At 27.0% G+C, this 24,760-nt stretch overlaps 1 long non-coding RNA gene across 1 annotated transcript in view; it reads left to right on the top strand.

The window, feature by feature from the left end:
• Positions 1 to 1,230: 1,230 nt before the first annotated feature.
• Positions 1,231 to 24,760, top strand: part of LOC131975259 (uncharacterized) — an 83,592-nt gene continuing 60,062 nt past the window's right edge. Inside the window, exons 1-2 of the long non-coding RNA XR_009394709.1 lie at positions 1,231 to 1,310; positions 1,817 to 1,940. This is a non-coding gene — a long non-coding RNA (uncharacterized LOC131975259). The remainder of the gene's footprint in view (positions 1,311 to 1,816; positions 1,941 to 24,760) is intronic.

Here is a 24,760-nt window from a genome sequence, read left to right as displayed (position 1 = left end):
TCCGTGGGTCACAATAAAATAGAAAAAGTAAGATTCTAAAAATACAACAAAAACAAAAGCTTTAAAAAAAGTACAAACACTACAATAAAGCAATCAGAATACATTTTAAATATAATAAGATATAAAAAAGAAAATAAAGCATAAGGTTTAAACAAATGACACATTATGAAAATAATATTAAAATTAATATAATATTAGTAATAAAATATAAATGTATAATAATATTGAAAGAAAACATTAGCAAAATATTATGAAATGTTAATGACATTTAAAAATAGATGTAATTTACAAAAATGAATTAAAAAAACTAAATAAATACAATGGAGACAAATACAAATACGAATAACAATATACACTCAAAGAAGATTGAAAAAATACAATACAATGATGTTAAATCAGACAGAATACATTGATCAAATAAGTAAATTGAGAGTTCAAAATAAATAGAATAGAAATATGCAAAAGGAACAACAAAGAGCGGTAAGATGAACAGTGAAAATAAAACAATATCTAAAACTAGATTAATAAAAAAAAGAAAATTTAACAGAAAAAGTATGAAAATATACACATAAAAAGAAGAAATAGAAAAAGAAAAGCATGTATTTTATGATTTAGCTCAGAAAGCATCACAACATATTGAACATCACTATATTGGGTCGGACAGGTCTGTGGTTTTTTTATTCTACCTCCAGGGGTCACAGGTCACATTTTTCTTTCTTTCTATCTTTTACCAAAAGAGGTTTTCTAATCCACACCTCATGTTTGGAGGAGAACAAAGTTACTGATTAGCTGCGTTTCCGCTGTGCATCTGACATTGGTAACAATTGATGTAGAATATTGACATAAAGTTGTGGTTCTTATCTACTTTCCTTCAAAAACCGTTGTTACTGGTAACCTGGCACATTTGCACACTAACTGACTCAGTTTTGCTCTTTGATGGATCATTGATTCAACCAAAATAAAAGCAACTTAATGAATAAAATGTTAAAACTGAAACTATACACTGCAAAAAAGCAAAGTTGTATTTTGTGGCCTAAAACAGTGATTTAAGTTGGTAAAACTTGGAAATCTAAATTATTGACATTTAGGGTAATAATGTAAGCAGAACAAAGCGAGCCAGTTGTATGCTCGAAAACAAGTTGGTGAGTTGTTACTTATATCTTTACATTGGGGTTCAAAACAAGAGACAATAGTTCTGTTAACTCTTATTTCTTTGTTGTGAAAGGCGGGAAAGCCAACTTTCCGAGTTGGCACTGCACTTGAAGTCTCATTGTGGTTGTGCTGCCTTATATTAGCTTGAGTCCACACAGGTAAGCAACCCCTAATTAGATTAATTAAAATGATACGGGAATTTTATTCTGAGCTGTGTTGTGCGGTGTTGTGCGTCGTTTGTTGGAGAAGGCAAGCTTTTCAACATTAACTTCAACTTTAAACATAAACAGGTTTTCAGTCATTATCGAAAGCTAGCGGCTAACTGATGCTAGCGGCTAACTGATGCTAGCGGTGCTGCTTGTTACAGCTACAAGGGTAGCCATTACCTTATCAATGCTAACTCAAAATTGTGTTCGCAACATTAGCTGACATTTCATAGCAGCGTTACAATGGTGCCAATTCAGCACATTGCAGAAGTTAGAAGTAAGGATTAAAAGTTAAAAATTAAGATTAAAGTTATTAAAAATTAATATTTAGTTTAATTGTCCAACTTAAAATTTGATCGAAGTTTGTTGCCTTGAAATTTTGAGTTCACCCAATTTTTCTTTTTTTGCAGTGTAGACATAACTATAGATCCTATAATTTTCCTTCAAACTGTCCACAGAAGAGTAGCACTCGAGTGAAGGTGATTGAAAAGGAGATGAGAGATCTGTCGCTGGAGCACGATCTGTTGGAGCAGGCTGTTGAGAAGGTGAACTGCTCCCAAAGAAAGAAAAACAGAAAGCAAGGTAGGTTAGTTGTGTGTGTGTTTTTAACTTCCTTTACAGGAGCATCAAGATGTCAGAAGCAAAGATGTAGAAATTGTAATGCTGCTTTGGTTTAAGGTAGGTTTTTCTATCAATGCAAATATGCATGTATTTATACTGTGGCAGTTTATAGAATGTTATACATTTATTTATGATAGCTTTAACCCAAATTTGGAATTGATTTCTGACTGCAAAAACATTAGGCAAATTAAGAAGAGGGAAAGCAAGACTCCAACAGTAAATCCTCTCACCCATTTCTCTGTGCAGATCGTTTGATGGGGAATGATGAGCAGGAGACGTTCAAGTTCTCAGTTTAACATACTTTTATTACAATACGTCAAGAAATGTGCAGTTACAGAGTCTCTGGGTTCAAACTACAAGTCCCTGATACACAGAAGGCTGGTTCGGTTCATGAAGTCTGGGCCAGTATAATTTCCCTTGAACCCTTTTTTATATTCTGACAGATTTCGATAAAAAATGTAGGTAGATTTCTTCCAGGAAGTACCACCCTCTTGATCCGTTGATTCGTAAGTTTAATCAATATTGGGACACGTCATGTCACCAAGCAGTAATCTTCTCTGCTCAGTACACCATGGCCGTGTCCTGACCTGTTAACAAAACTTGTAAAACAAACCTCCTGCCTTGTTATGACTTACAGAGAAATAATTGGAGACTGGAGATTTTGCAATGTCCACATGCAATCTAAAATCTAAAGTATGAAACATAAAATATATATTTTTTTGCAATTATAGAATCTTAATCAGTTTTAACAGATGGAATATATGTATTTAGAGTAATCACAGTTTCTAAATTAATATTAACACAGGATTATGATCATTGTATCAAAAGCATATTGCATGATTAATCCATGATGCATTTGATAGTGACGTTCGTCACACAGATAGTGACCCCCATACACAGAGACAGACAACAGAGACTGAAAAAGAGACAGAATAACAGATTATCTTAACAAAATACAGAAAAAAGAACAGTAAAAGACAAACAATGAAAATAAAAAATAACGAAAATGTAAGTATTAACTAAAAAGGAAACTTAACAGAAATACTATAAAACTACACACATAAATAGAAGAAAATAGAAAAAAGTGGGAAAAGAACAGCAAAAGACAAACAATGAAATTGAAAAAATTAAGAAAACTTAAGTGTAAACTAAAAAAGGAAACTTTAACTAACAGAAATACTATAAAACTACACACATTAAAAGAAGAAATAGAAAATAGAGAGGAAAAGGAACAGACAACATACATGACATTAGAGGAAAAAAATGAAGAAAACTTAAGTTTTAAGTAAAAAGGAAACTTAGCAGTACAAAACTATACAGATAAAAAGAGGAATTAGAAAAAAAGAGTGGAAAAAGAACAGACAACATACATGACATTAGAGGAAAGAGGAAACTTAACAGAAAAGTATAAAACTGTACAAATAAAAAGAGGAAATAGAAATAAAGGAAAAGTGGAAGATTAAGAATAGAAATACAGAAAAAAGGGGGAAAAGAACAGTAAAAGACAAACAATGAAATAAAAAAAGAAAACTAAATTATTAAATAAAGAGGAAACTTAACTAAAAAGTATAAAACTGTACAAATAAAAAGAGGAAATAGAAATAAAGGAAAAGTGGAAGATTAATGATAGAAAAACAGAAAAAAAGAGTGAAAAGAAGAGTAAAAGGCAAACAATGAAAATAAAAAAATGAAGAAAACTAAATTATTAAATAAAGAGGAAACTTAACTGAAAAGTATAAAACTGTACAAATAAAAAGAGGAAATAGAAATAAAGGAAAAGTGGAAGATTAAGAATAGAAATACAGAAAAAAGGGGGAAAAGAACAGTAAAAGACAAACAATGAAATAAAAAAAAACAGAAAACTAAATCATTAAATAAAAAGGAAACTTAACAGAAATACTATAAAACTACACACATAAATAGAAGAAAATAGAAAAAGGGGGGAAAAGAACAGCAAAAGACAAACAATAAAATTAAAAAAATAAAGAAAACTAAATCATTAAATAAAAAGGAAAGTTAACAGAAATACTATAAAACTACACACATAAAAAGAAGAAAATAGAAAATAGAGCGGAAAAGGAACAGACAACATACATTACATTAGAGGAAAGAGGAAACTTAACAGAAAAGTATAAAACTATATACATAAAAAGAGGAAATAGAAATAAAGGAAAAGTGGAAGATTAAGAATAGAAATACAGAAAAAAGGGAAAAAAGAACAGTAAAAGACAAACAATGAAATAAAAAAAACAGAAAACTAAATCATTAAATAAAAAGGAAACAGAAATACTATAAGTGTAAGTGTATTATGCTTATGTTAGTGAGGTTATTATTTTTTTTCCTCCTTTCCTCTCCTCACATGTGTTGAATTTCTCTCTATTCATACTCTGTCTTCCTGTCCTGTTTAACTCTGTCATACTGTTTGTGGGTGTTTTATACATTTGGACGGGCTGACAACATACATGACATTGGAGGAAAGAGGAAACTTAACTGAAAAGTATAAAACTGTACAAATAAAACGAGGAAATAGAAATAAAGGAAAAGTGGAAGATAAAGAATAGAAATACAAAAAAAAAGGGGAAAAGAACAGTAAAAGATAAACAATTAAATAAAAAAAGAAAACTAAATCATTAAATAAAAAGGAAACTTAACAGAAATACTATAAAACTACACACATAAATAGAAGAAAATAGACAACACGGGGAAAAGAACAGTAAAAGACAAACAATAAAATTGAAAAAATAAAGACAATTTAATCATTAAATAAAAAGGAAAGTTAACAGAAATACTATAAAACTACACACATAAAAAGAAGAAAATAGAAAATAGAGCGGAAAAGGAACAGACAACATAGATGACATTAGAGGAAAGAGGAAACTTAACAGAAAAGTATAAAACTATTCACATAAAAAGAGGAAATAGAAATAAAGGAAAAGTGGAAGATTAATGATAGATAAACAGAAAAAAAGGGTGAAAAGAAAAGTAAAAGACAAACAATGAAAATAAAAAAATGAAGAAAACTAAATTATTAAATAAAGAGGAAACTTAACTGAAAATTATAAAACTGTACAAATAAAAAGAGGAAATAGAAATAAAGGAAAAGTGGAAGATTAATGATAGAAAAACAGAAAAAAGGGTGAAAAAAGAGTAAAAGACAAACAATGAAAATAAAAAAATGAAGAAAACTAAATTATTAAATAAAGAGGAATCTTAACTGAAAAGTATAAAACTGTACAAATAAAAAGAGGAGATAGAAATAAAGGAAAAGTGGAAGATTAAGAATAGAAATACAGAAAAAAGGGAAAAAGAACAGTAAAAGACAATGAAATAAAAAAAAACAGAAAACTAAATAATTAAATAAAAAGGAAACTTAACAGAAAAGTATAAAACTGTACAAATAAAAAGAGGAAATAGAAATAAAGGAAAAGTGGAAGATTAAGAATAGAAATACAGAAAAAAGGGAAAAAGAACAGTAAAAGACAATGAAATAAAAAAAAACAGAAAACTAAATAATTAAATAAAAAGGAAACTTAACAGAAATACTATAAAACTACACACGTAAAAAGAAGAAAATAGAAAATAGGGGGAAAAGAACAGTAAAAGACAACATACATTACATTAGAGCAAAGAGGAAAGTTAACAGAAAAGCATAAAACATTTTATTTTAGTGGTGAAGTGTATTATGCTTATGTTAGTGAGGTTATTATTATTTTTTTCTCCTTTCCTCTCCTCACATGTGTTGAATTTCTCTCTATTCATACTCTGTCTTCCTGTCCTGTTTAACTCTGTCATACTGTTTGTGGGTGTTTTATACATTTGGACGGGCTGACAACACACATGACATTAGAGGAAAGAGGAAACTTAACTGAAAAGTATAAAACTGTACAAATAAAACGAGGAAATAGAAATAAAGGAAAAGTGGAAGATTAATGATAGAAAAACAGAAAAAAAGGGTGAAAAGAAGAGTAAAAGACAAACAATGAAAATAAAAAAAATGAAGAAAACTAAATTATTAAATAAAGAGGAAACTTAACTGAAAAGTATAAAACTGTACAAATAAAAAGAGGAAATAGAAATAAAGGAAAAGTGTAAGATTAAGAATAGAAATACAGAAAAAAAGGGGGAAAAGAACAGTAAAAGATAAACAATGAAATAAAAAAAGAAAACTAAATCATTAAATAAAAAGGAAACTTAACAGAAATACTACAAAACTACACACATAAATAGAAGAAAATAGACAAAACGGGGAAAAGAACAGTAAAAGACAAACAATAAAATTGAAAAAATAAAGAAAATTAAATCATTAAATAAAAAGGGAAGTTAACAGAAATACTATAAAACTACACACATAAAAAGAAGAAAATAGAGCGGAAAAGGAACAGACAACATACATGACATTAGAGGAAAGAGGAAACTTAACAGAAAAGTATAAAACTATACACATAAAGAGAGGAAATAGAAATAAAGGAAAAGTGGAAGATTAAGAATAGAAATACAGAAAAAAGGGGGAAAAGAACAGTAAAAGACAAACAATGAAATAAAAAAAGAAAACTAAATTATTAAACAAAGATGAAAGTTAACAGAAATACTATAAAACTACACACATAAAAAGAAGAAAATAGAAAATAGAGCGGAAAAGGAACAGACAACATACATGACATTAGAGGAAAGAGGAAACTTAACAGAAAAGTATAAAACTATTCATATAAAAAGAGGAAATAGAAATAAAGGAAAAGTGGAAGATTAAGAATAGAAATACAGGAAAAAAAGGGGGAAAAGAAGAGTAAAAGACAAACAATGAAAATAAAAAAATGAAGAAAACTAAATTATTAAATAAAGAGGAAACTTAACTGAAAAGTATGAAAACGTACAAATAAAAAGAGGAAATAGAAATAAAGGAAAAATGGAAGATTAATGATAGAAAAACAGAAAAAAGGGGGAAGAGAACAGTAAAAGACAAACAATGAAATAAAAAAGAAAACTAAATTATTAAATAAAGAGGAAACTTAACTGAAAAGTATAAAACTGTACAAATAAAAAGAGGAAATAGAAATAAAGGAAAAGTGGAAGATTAAGAATAGAAATACAGAAAAAAGGGAAAAAGAACAGTAAAAGATAAACAATGAAATAAAAAAAGAAAACTAAATAATTAAATAAAAAGGAAACTTAACAGAAATACTATAAAACTACACACGTAAAAAGAAGAAAATTGAAAATAGGGGGAAAAGAACAGTAAAAGACAACATACATGACATTAGAGCAAAGAGGAAAGTTAACAGAAAAGCATAAAACATTTTATTTTAGTTCATTATTGGGCCCCAGCCTAAACATTATATTTATTTACTATTTGGCCTTATAAGTCTGTTCATGTGGTGAAGTGTATTATGCTTATGTTAGTGAGGTTATTATTCTTTTTTCCTCCTTTCCTCTCCTCACATGTGTTGAATTTCTCTCTATTCATACTCTGTCTTCCTGTCCTGTTTAACTCTGTCATACTGTTTGTGGGTGTTTTATACATTTGGACGGGCTGACAACACACATGACATTGGAGGAAAGAGGAAACTTAACTGAAAAGTATAAAACTGTACAGATAAAAAGAGGAAATAGAAATAAAGGAAAAGTGGAAGATAAAGAATAGAAATACAAAAAAAAAGGGGAAAAGAACAGTAAAAGATAAACAATTAAATAAAAAAAGAAAACTAAATCATTAAATAAAAAGGAAACTTAACAGAAATACTATAAAACTACACACATAAATAGAAGAAAATAGACAACACGGGGAAAAGAACAGTAAAAGACAAACAATAAAATTGAAAAAATAAAGACAATTTAATCATTAAATAAAAAGGAAAGTTAACAGAAATACTATAAAACTACACACATAAAAAGAAGAAAATAGAAAATAGAGCGGAAAAGGAACAGACAACATACATGACATTAGAGGAAAGAGGAAACTTAACAGAAAAGTATAAAACTATTCACATAAAAAGAGGAAATAGAAATAAAGGAAAAGTGGAAGATTAATGATAGATAAACAGAAAAAAAGGGTGAAAAGAAGAGTAAAAGACAAACAATGAAAATAAAAAAATGAAGAAAACTAAATTATTAAATAAAGAGGAAACTTAACTGAAAATTATAAAACTGTACAAATAAAAAGAGGAAATAGAAATAAAGGAAAAGTGGAAGATTAATGATAGAAAAACAGAAAAAAAGGGTGAAAAAAGAGTAAAAGACAAGCAATGAAAATAAAAAAATGAAGAAAACTAAATTATTAAATAAAGAGGAATCTTAACTGAAAAGTATAAAACTGTACAAATAAAAAGAGGAAATAGAAATAAAGGAAAAGTGGAAGATTAAGAATAGAAATACAGAAAAAAGGGAAAAAGAACAGTAAAAGACAATGAAATAAAAAAAAACAGAAAACTAAATAATTAAATAAAAAGGAAACTTAACAGAAATACTATAAAACTACACACGTAAAAAGAAGAAAATAGAAAAAAGGGGGAAAAGAACAGTAAAAGACAACATACATTACATTAGAGCAAAGAGGAAAGTTAACAGAAAAGCATAAAACATTTTATTTTAGTTCATTATTGGGCCCCAGCCTAAACATTATATTTATTTACTTTTAGGCCTTATAAGTCTGTTCATGTGGTGAAGTGTATTATGCTTATGTTAGTGAGGTTATTATTTTTTTTTTCTCCTTTCCTCTCCTCACATGTGTTGAATTTCTCTCTATTCATACTCTGTCTTCCTGTCCTGTTTAACTCTGTCATACTGTTTGTGGGTGTTTTATACATTTGGACGGGCTGACAACACACATGACATTAGAGGAAAGAGGAAACTTAACTGAAAAGTATAAAACTGTACAAATAAAACGAGGAAATAGAAATAAAGGAAAAGTGGAAGATTAATGATAGAAAAACAGAAAAAAAGGGTGAAAAGAAAAGTAAAAGACAAACAATGAAAATAAAAAAAATGAAGAAAACTAAATTATTAAATAAAGAGGAAACTTAACTGAAAAGTATAAAACTGTACAAATAAAAAGAGGAAATAGAAATAAAGGAAAAGTGTAAGATTAAGAATAGAAATACAGAAAAAAAGGGGGAAAAGAACAGTAAAAGATAAACAATGAAATAAAAAAAGAAAACTAAATCATCAAATAAAAAGGAAACTTAACAGAAATACTACAAAACTACACACATAAATAGAAGAAAATAGACAAAACGGGGAAAAGAACAGTAAAAGACAACATACATTACATTAGAGCAAAGAGGAAAGTTAACAGAAAAGCATAAAACATTTTATTTTAGTTCATTATTGGGCCCCAGCCTAAACATTATATTTATTTACTATTTGGCCTTATAAGTCTGTTCATGTGGTGAAGTGTATTATGCTTATGTTAGTGAGGTTATTATTCTTTTTTCCTCCTTTCCTCTCCTCACATGTGTTGAATTTCTCTCTATTCATACTCTGTCTTCCTGTCCTGTTTAATTCTGTCATACTGTTTGTGGGTGTTTTATACATTTGGACGGGCTGACAACACACATGACATTGGAGGAAAGAGGAAACTTAACTGAAAAGTATAAAACTGTACAAATAAAAAGAGGAAATAGAAATAAAGGAAAAGTGGAAGATAAAGAATAGAAATACAGAAAAAATGGGGAAAAGAACAGTAAAAGATAAACAATGAAATAAAAAAAGAAAACTAAATCATTAAATAAAAAGGAAACTTAACAGAAATACTACAAAACTACACACATAAATAGAAGAAAACAGACAAAAGGGGGAAAAGAACAGTAAAAGACAAACAATAAAATTGAAAAAATAAAGACAATTTAATCATTAAATAAAAAGGAAAGTTAACAGAAATACTATAAAACTACACACATAAAAAGAAGAAAATAGAAAATAGAGCGGAAAAGGAACAGACAACATACATGACATTAGAGGAAAGAGGAAACTTAACAGAAAAGTATAAAACTATTCACATAAAACGAGGAAATAGAAATAAAGGAAAAGTGGAAGATTACTGGTAGATAAACAGAAAAAAAGGGTGAAAAGAAGAGTAAAAGACAAACAATGAAAATAAAAAAATGAAGAAAACTAAATTATTAAATAAAGAGGAAACTTAACTGAAAAGTCTAAAACTGTACAAATAAAAAGAGGAAATAGAAATAAAGGAAAAGTGGAAGATTAATCATAGAAAAACTGAAAAAAAGGGGGAAAAGGACAGTAAAAGACAAACAATGTCATTAAAAAAATAAAGAAAAGTAAAATTTTAAATAAAAAAGGAAACTTAACAGAAGAAGTACAAAACTATACACATAAAAAGAGGAAATAGAAACAAAGGAAAAGTGGAAGATTAAGAATAGAAATACAGAAAAAAGGGGGAAAAGAACAGTAAAAGACAAACAATGAAATAAAAAAAAGAAAACTAAATTATTAAACAAAGATGAAAGTTAACAGAAATACTATGAAACTACACAAATAAATAGAAGAAAATAGAAAAAGGGGGGAAAAGAACAGCAAAAGACAAACAATAAAATTAAAAAAATAAAGAAAACTAAATCATTGAATAAAAAGGAAAGTTAACAGAAATACTATAAAACTACACACATAAAAAGAAGAAAATAGAAAATAGAGCGGAAAAGGAACAGACAACATACATGACATTAGAGGAAAGAGGAAACTTAACAGAAACGTATAAAACTATTCACATAAAAAGAGGAAATAGAAATAAAGGAGAAGTGGAAGATAAATGATAGAAAAACAGAAAAAAAGGGGGAAAAGAAGAGTAAAAGACAAACAATGAAAATAAAAAAATGAAGAAAACTAAATTATTAAATAAAGAGGAAACTTAACAGAAAAGTATAAAACTGTACAAACAAAAAGAGGAAATAGAAATAAAGGAAAAGTGGAAGATGAATGACAGAAAAACTGAAAAAAAGGGTGAAAAGAAGAGTAAAAGACAAACAATGAAAATAAAAATATGAAGAAAACTAAATTATTAAATAAAGAGGAAACTTAACTGAAAAGTATAAAACTGTACACATAAAAAGAGGAAATACAAATAAAGGAAAAGTGGAAGATTAAGAATAGAAATACAGAAAAAAGGGGAAAAAAAGAACAGTAAAAGACAAACAATGAAATAAAAAAAACAGAAAACTAAATAATTAAATAAAAAGGAAACTTAACAGAAATACTATAAAACTACACACATAAAAAGAAGAAATAGAAAATAGGGGGAAAAGAACAGTAAAAGACAACATACATTACATTAGAGCAAAGAGGAAAGTTAACAGAAAAGCATAAAACATTTTATTTTAGTTCATTATTGGGCCCCAGCCTAAACATTATATTTATTTACTATTAGGCCTTATAAGTCTGTTCATGTGGTGAAGTGTATTATGCTTATGCTACTGAGGTTTTTTTTTTTTTTCCTCCTTTCCTCTCCTCACATGTGTTGAATTTCTCTCTATTCATACTCTGTCTTCCTGTCCTGTTTAACTCTGTCATACTGTTTGTGGGTGTTTTATACATTTGGACGGGCTGACAACACACATGACATTGGAGGAAAGAGGAAACTTAACTGAAAAGTATAAAACTGTACAAATAAAAAGAGGAAATAGAAATAAAGGAAAAGTGGAAGATTAAGAATAGAAATACAGAAAAAATGGGGAAAAGAACAGTAAAAGACAAACAATGAAATAAAAAAAAGAAAACTAAATTATTAAACAAAGATGAAAGTTAACAGAAATACTATAAAACTACACACATAAAAGGAAGAAAATAGAAAATAGAGCGGAAAAGGAACAGACAACATACATGACATTAGAGGAAAGAGGAAACTTAACAGAAAAGTATAAAACTATTCACATAAAAAGAGGAAATAGAAATAAAGGAAAAGTGGAAGATTAATGATAGAAAAACAGAAAAAAAGGGGGAAAAGAAGAGTAAAAGACAAACAATGAAAATAAAAAAAATGAAGAAAACTAAATTATTAAATAAAGAGGAAACTTAACTGAAAAGTCTAAAACTGTACAAATAAAAAGAGGAAATAAAATGAAGGAAAAGTGGAAGATTAATGATAGAAAAACTGAAAAAAGGGGGAAAAGGACAGTAAAAGACAAACAATGTAATTTAAAAAATAAATAAAAGTAAAATTTTAAATAAAAAAGGAAACTTAACAGAAGAAGTACAAAACTATACACATAAAAAGAGGAAATAGAAATAAAGGAAAAGTGGAAGATTAAGAATAGAAATACAGAAAAAAGGGGGAAAAGAAGATTAAAAGACAAACAATGAAATAAAAAAAAGAAAACTAAATTATTAAACAAAGATGAAAGTCAACAGAAATACTATGAAACTACACACATAAATAGAAGAAAATAGAAAAAGGGGGGAAAAGAACAGCAAAAGACAAACAATAAAATTAAAAAAATAAAGAAAACTAAATCATTGAATAAAAAGGAAAGTTAACAGAAATACTATAAAACTACACACATAAAAAGAAGAAAATAGAAAATAGAGCGGAAAAGGAACAGACAACATACATGACATTAGAGGAAAGAGGAAACTTAACAGAAAAGTATAAAACTATTCACATAAAAAGAGGAAATAGAAATAAAGGAAAAGTGGAAGATAAATGATAGAAAAACAGAAAAATAGGGGGAAAAGAAGAGTAAAAAGACAAACAATGAAAATAAAAAAATGAAGAAAACTAAATTATTAAATAAAGAGGAAACTTAACAGAAAAGTATAAAACTGTACAAACAAAAAGAGGAAATAGAAATAAAGGAAAAGTGGAAGATTAATGATAGAAAAACTGAAAAAAAGGGTGAAAAGAAGAGTAAAAGACAAACAATGAAAATAAAAATATGAAGAAAACTAAATTATTAAATAAAGAGGAAACTTAACTGAAAAGTGTAAAACTGTAAAAATTAAAAGAGGAAATAGAAATAAAGGAAAAGTGGAAGATTAAGAATAGAAATACAGAAAAAAGGGAAAAAAAGAACAGTAAAAGACAAACAATGAAATAAAAAAAACAGAAAACTAAATAATTAAATAAAAAGGAAACTTAACAGAAATACTATAAAACTACACACATAAAAAGAAGAAAATAGAAAAAAGGGGGAAAAGAACAGTAAAAGACAACATACATTACATTAGAGCAAAGAGGAAAGTTAACAGAAAAGCATAAAACATTTTATTTTAGTTCATTATTGGGCCCCAGCCTAAACATTATATTTATTTACTATTAGGCCTTATAAGTCTGTTCATGTGGTGAAGTGTATTATGCTTATGCTACTGAGGTTTTTTTTTTTTTTCCTCCTTTCCTCTCCTCACATGTGTTGAATTTCTCTCTATTCATACTCTGTCTTCCTGTCCTGTTTAACTCTGTCATACTGTTTGTGGGTGTTTTATACATTTGGATGGGCTGACAACACACATGACATTGGAGGAAAGAGGCAACTTAACTGAAAAGTATAAAACTGTACAAATAAAAAGAGGAAATAGAAATAAAGGAAAAGTGGAAGATAAAGAATAGAAATACAGAAAAAAGGGGGAAAAGAACAGTAAAAGATAAACAATGAAATAAAAAAAGAAAACTAAATCATTAAATAAAAAGGAAACTTAACAGAAATACTACAAAACTACACACATAAATAGAAGAAAATAGACAAAACGGGGAAAAGAACAGTAAAAGACAAACAATAAAATTGAAAAAATAAAGACAATTTAATCATTAAATAAAAAGGAAAGTTAACAGAAATACTATAAAACTACACACATAAAAGGAAGAAAATAGAAAATAGAAAATAGAGCGGAAAAGGAACAGACAACATACATGACATTAGAGGAAAGAGGAAACTTAACAGAAAAGTATAAAACTATTCACATAAAAAGAGGAAATAGAAATAAAGGAAAAGTGGAAGATTAATGATAGAAAAACAGAAAAAAAGGGGGAAAAGAAGAGTAAAAGACAAACAATGAAAATAAAAAAATGAAGAAAACTAAATTATTAAATAAAGAGGAAACTTAACTGAAAAGTCTAAAACTGTACAAATAAAAAGAGGAAATAGAAATAAAGGAAAAGTGGAAGATTAATGATAGAAAAACTGAAAAAAGGGGGAAAAGGACAGTAAAAGACAAACAATGTAATTAAAAAAAAAGAAAAGTAAAATTTTAAATAAAAAAGGAAACTTAACAGAAGAAGTACAAAACTATACACATAAAAAGAGGAAATAGAAACAAAGGAAAAGTGGAAGATTACGAATAGAAATACAGAAAAAAGGGGGAAAAGAACAGTAAAAGACAAACAATGAAATAAAATAAAGAAAACTAAATCATTGAATAAAAAGGAAAGTTAACAGAAATACTATAAAACTACACACATAAAAAGAAGAAAATAGAAAATAGAGCGGAAAAGGAACAGACAACATACATGACATTAGAGGAAAGAGGAAACTTAACAGAAAAGTATAAAACTATTCACATAAAAAGAGGAAATAGAAATAAAGGAAAAGTGGAAGATAAATGATAGAAAAACAGAAAAAAAGGGGGAAAAGAAGAGTAAAAGACAAACAATGAAAATAAAAAAATGAAGAAAACTAAATTATTAAATAAAGAGGAAACTTAACAGAAAAGTATAAAACTGTACAAACAAAAAGAGGAAATAGAAATAAAGGAAAAGTGGAAGATTAATGATAGAAAAACTGAAAAAAAGGGTGAAAAGAAGAGTAAAAGACAAACAATGAAAATAAAAATATGAAGAAAACTAAATTATTAAATAAAGAGGAAACTTAACTGAAAAGTATAAAACTGTAAAAATAAAAAGAGGAAATAGAAATAAAGGAAAAGTGGAAGATTAAGAAGAGAAATACAGAAAAAAGGGAAAAAAAGTACAGTAAAAGACAAACAATGAAATAAAAAAAACAGAAAACTAAATAATTAAATAAAAAGGAAACTTAACAGAAATACTATAAAACTACACACATAAAAAGAAGAAAATAGAAAAAAGGGGGAAAAGAACAGTAAAAGACAACATACATTACATTAGAGCAAAGAGGAAAGTTAACAGAAAAGCATAAAACATTTTATTTTAGTTCATTATTGGGCCCCAGCCTAAACATTATATTTATTTACTATTAGGCCTTATAAGTCTGTTCATGTGGTGAAGTGTATTATGCTTATGCTACTGAGGTTTTTTTTTTTTTTCCTCCTTTCCTCTCCTCACATGTGTTGAATTTATCTCTATTCATACTCTGTCTTCCTGTCCTGTTTAACTCTGTCATACTGTTTGTGGGTGTTTTATACATTTGGATGGGCTGACAACACACATGACATTGGAGGAAAGAGGCAACTTAACTGAAAAGTATAAAACTGTACAAATAAAAAGAGGAAATAGAAATAAAGGAAAAGTGGAAGATAAAGAATAGAAATACAGAAAAAAGGGGGAAAAGAACAGTAAAAGACAAACAATAAAATTGAAAAAATAAAGAAAATTAAATCATTAAATAAAAAGGAAATTTAACAGAAATACTATAAAACTACACACATAAAAAGAAGAAAATAGAAAATAGAGCGGAAAAGGAACAGACAACATACATGACATTAGAGGAAAGAGGAAACTTAACAGAAAAGTATAAAACTATTCACATAAAACGAGGAAATAGAAATAAAGGAAATGTGGAAGATTACTGGTAGATAAACAGAAAAAAAGGGTGAAAAGAAGAGTAAAAGACAAACAATGAAAATAAAAAAATGAAGAAAACTAAATCATTAAATAAAGAGGAAACTTAACTGAAAAGTCTAAAACTGTACAAATAAAAAGAGGAAATAGAAATAAAGGAAAAGTGGAAGATTAATGATAGAAAAACTGAAAAAAGGGGGAAAAGGACAGTAAAAGACAAACAATGTAATTAAAAAAAAAAGAAAAGTAAAATTTTAAATAAAAAAGGAAACTTAACAGAAGAAGTACAAAACTATACACATAAAAAGAGGAAATAGAAACAAAGGAAAAGTGGAAGATTAAGAATAGAAATACAGAAAAAAGGGGGAAAAGAAGATTAAAAGACAAACAATGAAATAAAAAAAAGAAAACTAAATTATTAAACAAAGATGAAAGTCAACAGAAATACTATGAAACTACACATAAATAGAAGAAAATAGAAAAAGGGGGGAAAAGAACAGCAAAAGACAAACAATAAAATTAAAAAAATAAAGAAAACTAAATAATTGAATAAAAAGGAAAGTTAACAGAAATACTATAAAACTACACACATAAAAAGAAGAAAATAGAAAATGGAGCGGAAAAGGAACAGACAACATACATGACATTAGAGGAAAGAGGAAACTTAACAGAAAAGTATAAAACTATTCACATAAAAAGAGGAAATAGAAATAAAGGAAAAGTGGAAGATAAATGATAGAAAAACAGAAAAAAAGGGGGAAAAGAAGAGTAAAAAGACAAACAATGAAAATAAAAAAATGAAGAAAACTAAATTATTAAATAAAGAGGAAACTTAACAGAAAAGTATAAAACTGTACAAACAAAAAGAGGAAATAGAAATAAAGGAAAAGTGGAAGATTAATGATAGAAAAACTGAAAAAAAGGGTGAAAAGAAGAGTAAAAGACAAACAATGAAAATAAAAATATGAAGAAAACTAAATTATTAAATAAAGAGGAAACTTAACTGAAAAGTATAAAACTGTACAAATAAAAAGAGGAAATAGAAATAAAGGAAAAGTGGAAGATTAAGAAGAGAAATACAGAAAAAAGGGAAAAAAAGAACAGTAAAAGACAAACAATGAAATAAAAAAAACAGAAAACTAAATAATTAAATAAAAAGGAAACTTAACAGAAATACTATAAAACTACACACATAAAAAGAAGAAAATAGAAAAAAGGGGGAAAAGAACAGTAAAAGACAACATACATTACATTAGAGCAAAGAGGAAAGTTAACAGAAAAGCATAAAACATTTTATTTTAGTTCATTATTGGGCCCCAGCCTAAACATTATATTTATTTACTATTAGGCCTTATAAGTCTGTTCATGTGGTGAAGTGTATTATGCTTATGCTACTGAGGTTTTTTTTTTTTTTCCTCCTTTCCTCTCCTCACATGTGTTGAATTTCTCTCTATTCATACTCTGTCTTCCTGTCCTGTTTAACTCTGTCATACTGTTTGTGGGTGTTTTATACATTTGGACGGGCTGACAACACACATGACATTGGAGGAAAGAGGAAACTTAACTGAAAAGTATAAAACTGTACAAATAAAAAGAGGAAATAGAAATAAAGGAAAAGGGGAAGATAAAGAATAGAAATACAGAAAAAAGGGGGAAAAGAACAGTAAAAGACAAACAATAAAATTGAAAAAATAAAGAAAATTAAATCATTAAATAAAAAGGAAAGTTAACAGAAATACTATAAAACTACACACATAAAAAGAAGAAAATAGAAAATAGAGCGGAAAAGGAACAGACAACATACATGACATTAGAGGAAAGTGGAAACTTAACAGAAAAGTATAAAACTATTCACATAAAACGAGGAAATAGAAATAAAGGAAAAGTGGAAGATTACTGGTAGATAAACAGAAAAAAAGGGTGAAAAGAAGAGTAAAAGACAAACAATGAAAATAAAAAAATGAAGAAAACTAAATTATTAAATAAAGAGGAAACTTAACTGAAAAGTCTAAAACTGTACAAATAAAAAGAGGAAATAGAAATAAAGGAAAAGTGGAAGATTAATGATAGAAAAACTGAAAAAAGGGGGAAAAGGACAGTAAAAGACAAACAATGTAATTAAAAAAAAAGAAAAGTAAAATTTTAAATAAAAAAGGAAACTTAACAGAAGAAGTACAAAACTATACACATAAAAAGAGGAAATAGAAACAAAGGAAAAGTGGAAGATTACGAATAGAAATACAGAAAAAAGGGGGAAAAGAACAGTAAAAGACAAACAATGAAATAAAAAAAAGAAAACTAAATTATTAAACAAAGATGAAAGTTAACAGAAATACTATGAAACTACACAAATAAATAGAAGAAAATAGAAAAAGGGGGGAAAAGAACAGCAAAAGACAAACAATAAAATTAAAAAAATAAAGAAAACTAAATCATTGAATAAAAAGGAAAGTTAACAGAAATACTATAAAACTACACACATAAAAAGAAGAAAATAGAAAATAGAGCGGAAAAGGAACAGACAACATACATGACATTAGAGGAAAGAGGAAACTTAACAGAAACGTATAAAACTATTCACATAAAAAGAGGAAATAGAAATAAAGGAAAAGTGGAAGATAAATGATAGAAAAACAGAAAAAAAGGGGGAAAAGAAGAGTAAAAGACAAACAATGAAAATAAAAAAATGAAGAAAACTAAATTATTAAATAAAGAGGAAACTTAACAGAAAAGTATAAAACTGTACAAACAAAAAGAGGAAATAGAAATAAAGGAAAAGTGGAAGATTAATGATAGAAAAACTGAAAAAAAGGGTGAAAAGAAGAGTAAAAGACAAACAATGAAAATAAAAATATGAAGAAAACTAAATTATTAAATAAAGAGGAAACTTAACTGAAAAGTATAAAACTGTACAAATAAAAAGAGGAAATAGAAATAAAGGAAAAGTGGAAGATTAAGAAGAGAAATACAGAAAAAAGGGAAAAAAAGAACAGTAAAAGACAAACAATGAAATAAAAAAAACAGAAAACTAAATAATTAAATAAAAAGGAAACTTAACAGAAATACTATAAAACTACACACATAAAAAGAAGAAAATAGAAAAAAGGGGGAAAAGAACAGTAAAAGACAACATACATTACATTAGAGCAAAGAGGAAAGTTAACAGAAAAGCATAAAACATTTTATTTTAGTTCATTATTGGGCCCCAGCCTAAACATTATATTTATTTACTATTAGGCCTTATAAGTCTGTTCATGTGGTGAAGTGTATTATGCTTATGCTACTGAGGTTTTTTTTTTTTTTCCTCCTTTCCTCTCCTCACATGTGTTGAATTTCTCTCTATTCATACTCTGTCTTCCTGTCCTGTTTAACTCTGTCATACTGTTTGTGGGTGTTTTATACATTTGGACGGGCTGACAACACACATGACATTGGAGGAAAGAGGAAACTTGACTGAAAAGTATAAAACTGTACAAATAAAAAGAGGAAATAGAAATAAAGGAAAAGTGGAAGATTAAGAATAGAAATACAGAAAAAAGGGGGAAAAGAACAGTAAAAGACAAACAATGAAATAAAAAAAGGAAAACTAAATTATTAAACAAAGATGAAAGTTAACAGAAATACTACAAAACTACACACATAAATAGAAGAAAATAGAAAATAGAAAATAGAGGGGAAAAGGAACAGACAACATACATGACATTAGAGGAAAGAGGAAACTTAACAGAAAAGTATAAAACTATTCACATAAAAAGAGGAAATAGAAATAAAGGAAAAGTGGAAGATTAATGATAGAAAAACAGAAAAAAAGGGGGAAAAGAAGAGTAAAAGACAAACAATGAAAATAAAAAAATGAAGAAAACTAAATTATTAAATAAAGAGGAAAGTTAACTGAAAAGTCTAAAACTGTACAAATAAAAAGAGGAAATAGAAATAAAGGAAAAGTGGAAGATTAATGATAGAAAAACTGAAAAAAGGGGGAAAAGGACAGTAAAAGACAAACAATGTAATTAAAAAAATAAAGAAAAGTAAAATTTTAAATAAAAAAGGAAACTTAACAGAAGAAGTACAAAACTATACACATAAAAAGAGGAAATAGAAATAAAGGAAAAGTGGAAGATTAAGAATAGAAATACAGAAAAAAGGGGGAAAAGAAGATTAAAAGACAAACAATGAAATAAAAAAAAGAAAACTAAATTATTAAACAAAGATGAAAGTCAACAGAAATACTATGAAACTACACACATAAATAGAAGAAAATAGAAAAAGGGGGGAAAAGAACAGCAAAAGACAAACAATAAAATTAAAAAAATAAAGAAAACTAAATCATTGAATAAAAAGGAAAGTTAACAGAAATACTATAAAACTACACACATAAAAAGAAGAAAATAGAAAATAGAGCGGAAAAGGAACAGACAACATACATGACATTAGAGGAAAGAGGAAACTTAACAGAAACGTATAAAACTATTCACATAAAAAGAGGAAATAGAAATAAAGGAAAAGTGGAAGATAAATGATAGAAAAACAGAAAAAAAGGGGGAAAAGAAGAGTAAAAGACAAACAATGAAAATAAAAAAATGAAGAAAACTAAATTATTAAATAAAGAGGAAACTTAACAGAAAAGTATAAAACTGTACAAACAAAAAGAGGAAATAGAAATAAAGGAAAAGTGGAAGATTAATGATAGAAAAACTGAAAAAAAGGGTGAAAAGAAGAGTAAAAGACAAACAATGAAAATAAAAATATGAAGAAAACTAAATTATTAAATAAAGAGGAAACTTAACTGAAAAGTATAAAACTGTAAAAATAAAAAGAGGAAATAGAAATAAAGGAAAAGTGGAAGATTAAGAATAGAAATACAGAAAAAAGGGAAAAAAAGAACAGTAAAAGACAAACAATGAAATAAAAAAAACAGAAAACTAAATAATTAAATAAAAAGGAAACTTAACAGAAATACTATAAAACTACACACATAAAAAGAAGAAAATAGAAAAAAGGGGGAAAAGAACAGTAAAAGACAACATACATTACATTAGAGCAAAGAGGAAAGTTAACAGAAAAGCATAAAACATTTTATTTTAGTTCATTATTGGGCCCCAGCCTAAACATTATATTTATTTACTATTAGGCCTTATAAGTCTGTTCATGTGGTGAAGTGTATTATGCTTATGCTACTGAGGTTTTTTTTTTTTTTCCTCCTTTCCTCTCCTCACATGTGTTGAATTTCTCTCTATTCATACTCTGTCTTCCTGTCCTGTTTAACTCTGTCATACTGTTTGTGGGTGTTTTATACATTTGGACGGGCTGACAACACACATGACATTGGAGGAAAGAGGAAACTTAACTGAAAAGTATAAAACTGTACAAATAAAAAGAGGAAATAGAAATAAAGGAAAAGTGGAAGATAAAGAATAGAAATACAGAAAAAAGGGGGAAAAGAACAGTAAAAGATAAACAATGAAATAAAAAAAGAAAACTAAATCATTAAATAAAAAGGAAACTTAACAGAAATACTATAAAACTACACACATAAATAGAAGAAAATAGACAAAACGGGGAAAAGAACAGTAAAAGACAAACAATAAAATTGAAAAAATAAAGAAAATTAAATCATTAAATAAAAAGGAAAGTTAACAGAAATACTATAAAACTACACACATAAAAAGAAGAAAATAGAAAATAGAGCGGAAAAGGAACAGACAACATACATGACATTAGAGGAAAGAGGAAACTTAACAGAAAAGTATAAAACTATTCACATAAAAAGAGGAAATAGAAATAAAGGAAAAGTGGAAGATTAATGATAGAAAAACAGAAAAAAAGGGGGAAAAGAAGAGTAAAAGACAAACAATGAAAATAAAAAAATGAAGAAAACTAAATTATTAAATAAAGAGGAAACTTAACTGAAAAGTCTAAAACTGTACAAATAAAAAGAGGAAATAGAAATAAAGGAAAAGTGGAAGATTAATGATAGAAAAACTGAAAAAAGGGGGAAAAGGACAGTAAAAGACAAACAATGTAATTAAAAAAATAAAGAAAAGTAAAATTTTAAATAAAAAAGGAAACTTAACAGAAGAAGTACAAAACTATACACATAAAAAGAGGAAATAGAAATAAAGGAAAAGTGGAAGATTAAGAATAGAAATACAGAAAAAAGGGGGAAAAGAAGATTAAAAGACAAACAATGAAATAAAAAAAAGAAAACTAAATTATTAAACAAAGATGAAAGTTAACAGAAATGCTATGAAACTACACGCATAAATAGAAGAAAATAGAAAAAGGGGGGAAAAGAACAGCAAAAGACAAACAATAAAATTAAAAAAATAAAGAAAACTAAATCATTGAATAAAAAGGAAAGTTAACAGAAATACTATAAAACTACACACATAAAAAGAAGAAAATAGAAAATAGAGCAGAAAAGGAACAGACAACATACATGACATTAGAGGAAAGAGGAAACTTAACAGAAAAGTATAAAACTATTCACATAAAAAGAGGAAATAGAAATAAAGGAAAAGTGGAAGATAAATGATAGAAAAACAGAAAAAAAGGGGGAAAAGAAGAGTAAAAGACAAACAATGAAAATAAAAAAATGAAGAAAACTAAATTATTAAATAAAGAGGAAACTTAACAGAAAAGTATAAAACTGTACAAACAAAAAGAGGAAATAGAAATAAAGGAAAAGTGGAAGATTAATGATAGAAAAACTGAAAAAAAGGGTGAAAAGAAGAGTAAAAGACAAACAATGAAAATAAAAATATGAAGAAAACTAAATTATTAAATAAAGAGGAAACTTAACTGAAAAGTATAAAACTGTAAAAATAAAAAGAGGAAATAGAAATAAAGGAAAAGTGGAAGATTAAGAATAGAAATACAGAAAAAAGGGAAAAAAAGAACAGTAAAAGACAAACAATGAAATAAAAAAACAGAAAACTAAATAATTAAATAAAAAGGAAACTTAACAGAAATACTATAAAACTACACACATAAAAAGAAGAAAATAGAAAAAAGGGGGAAAGGAACAGTAAAAGACAACATACATTACATTAGAGCAAAGAGGAAAGTTAACAGAAAAGCATAAAACATTTTATTTTAGTTCATTATTGGGCCCCAGCCTAAACATTATATTTAGTTACTATTAGGCCTTATAAGTCTGTTCATGTGGTGAAGTGTATTATGCTTATGCTACTGAGGTTTTTTTTTTTTTTTCCTCCTTTCCTCTCCTCACATGTGTTGAATTTCTCTCTATTCATACTCTGTCTTCCTGTCCTGTTTAACTCTGTCATACTGTTTGTGGGTGTTTTATACATTTGGACGGGCTGACAACACACATGACATTGGAGGAAAGAGGAAACTTAACTGAAAAGTATAAAACTGTACAAATAAAAAGAGGAAATAGAAATAAAGGAAAAGTGGAAGATAAAGAATAGAAATACAGAAAAAAGGGGGAAAAGAACAGTAAAAGACAAACAATAAAATTGAAAAAATAAAGAAAATTAAATCATTAAATAAAAAGGAAATTTAACAGAAATACTATAAAACTACACACATAAAAAGAAGAAAATAGAAAATAGAGCGGAAAAGGAACAGACAACATACATGACATTAGAGGAAAGAGGAAACTTAACAGAAAAGTATAAAACTATTCACATAAAACGAGGAAATAGAAATAAAGGAAATGTGGAAGATTACTGGTAGATAAACAGAAAAAAAGGGTGAAAAGAAGAGTAAAAGACAAACAATGAAAATAAAAAAATGAAGAAAACTAAATCATTAAATAAAGAGGAAACTTAACTGAAAAGTCTAAAACTGTACAAATAAAAAGAGGAAATAGAAATAAAGGAAAAGTGGAAGATTAATGATAGAAAAACTGAAAAAAGGGGGAAAAGGACAGTAAAAGACAAACAATGTAATTAAAAAAAAAAGAAAAGTAAAATTTTAAATAAAAAAGGAAACTTAACAGAAGAAGTACAAAACTATACACATAAAAAGAGGAAATAGAAACAAAGGAAAAGTGGAAGATTAAGAATAGAAATACAGAAAAAAGGGGGAAAAGAAGATTAAAAGACAAACAATGAAATAAAAAAAAGAAAACTAAATTATTAAACAAAGATGAAAGTCAACAGAAATACTATGAAACTACACATAAATAGAAGAAAATAGAAAAAGGGGGGGAAAAGAACAGCAAAAGACAAACAATAAAATTAAAAAAATAAAGAAAACTAAATAATTGAATAAAAAGGAAAGTTAACAGAAATACTATAAAACTACACACATAAAAAGAAGAAAATAGAAAATAGAGCGGAAAAGGAACAGACAACATACATGACATTAGAGGAAAGAGGAAACTTAACAGAAAAGTATAAAACTATTCACATAAAAAGAGGAAATAGAAATAAAGGAAAAGTGGAAGATAAATGATAGAAAAACAGAAAAAAAGGGGGAAAAGAAGAGTAAAAAGACAAACAATGAAAATAAAAAAATGAAGAAAACTAAATTATTAAATAAAGAGGAAACTTAACAGAAAAGTATAAAACTGTACAAACAAAAAGAGGAAATAGAAATAAAGGAAAAGTGGAAGATTAATGATAGAAAAACTGAAAAAAAGGGTGAAAAGAAGAGTAAAAGACAAACAATGAAAATAAAAATATGAAGAAAACTAAATTATTAAATAAAGAGGAAACTTAACTGAAAAGTATAAAACTGTACAAATAAAAAGAGGAAATAGAAATAAAGGAAAAGTGGAAGATTAAGAAGAGAAATACAGAAAAAAGGGAAAAAAAGAACAGTAAAAGACAAACAATGAAATAAAAAAAACAGAAAACTAAATAATTAAATAAAAAGGAAACTTAACAGAAATACTATAAAACTACACACATAAAAAGAAGAAAATAGAAAAAAGGGGGAAAAGAACAGTAAAAGACAACATACATTACATTAGAGCAAAGAGGAAAGTTAACAGAAAAGCATAAAACATTTTATTTTAGTTCATTATTGGGCCCCAGCCTAAACATTATATTTATTTACTATTAGGCCTTATAAGTCTGTTCATGTGGTGAAGTGTATTATGCTTATGCTACTG

This window comes from Centropristis striata, chromosome 7 (assembly GCF_030273125.1).
Source record: "Centropristis striata isolate RG_2023a ecotype Rhode Island chromosome 7, C.striata_1.0, whole genome shotgun sequence".
Lineage (NCBI taxonomy): Eukaryota > Metazoa > Chordata > Actinopteri > Perciformes > Serranidae > Centropristis > Centropristis striata.
The sequence above is the reverse complement of the archived record's forward strand: the minus strand, read 5'-3'. Positions and strand labels throughout refer to the sequence as shown.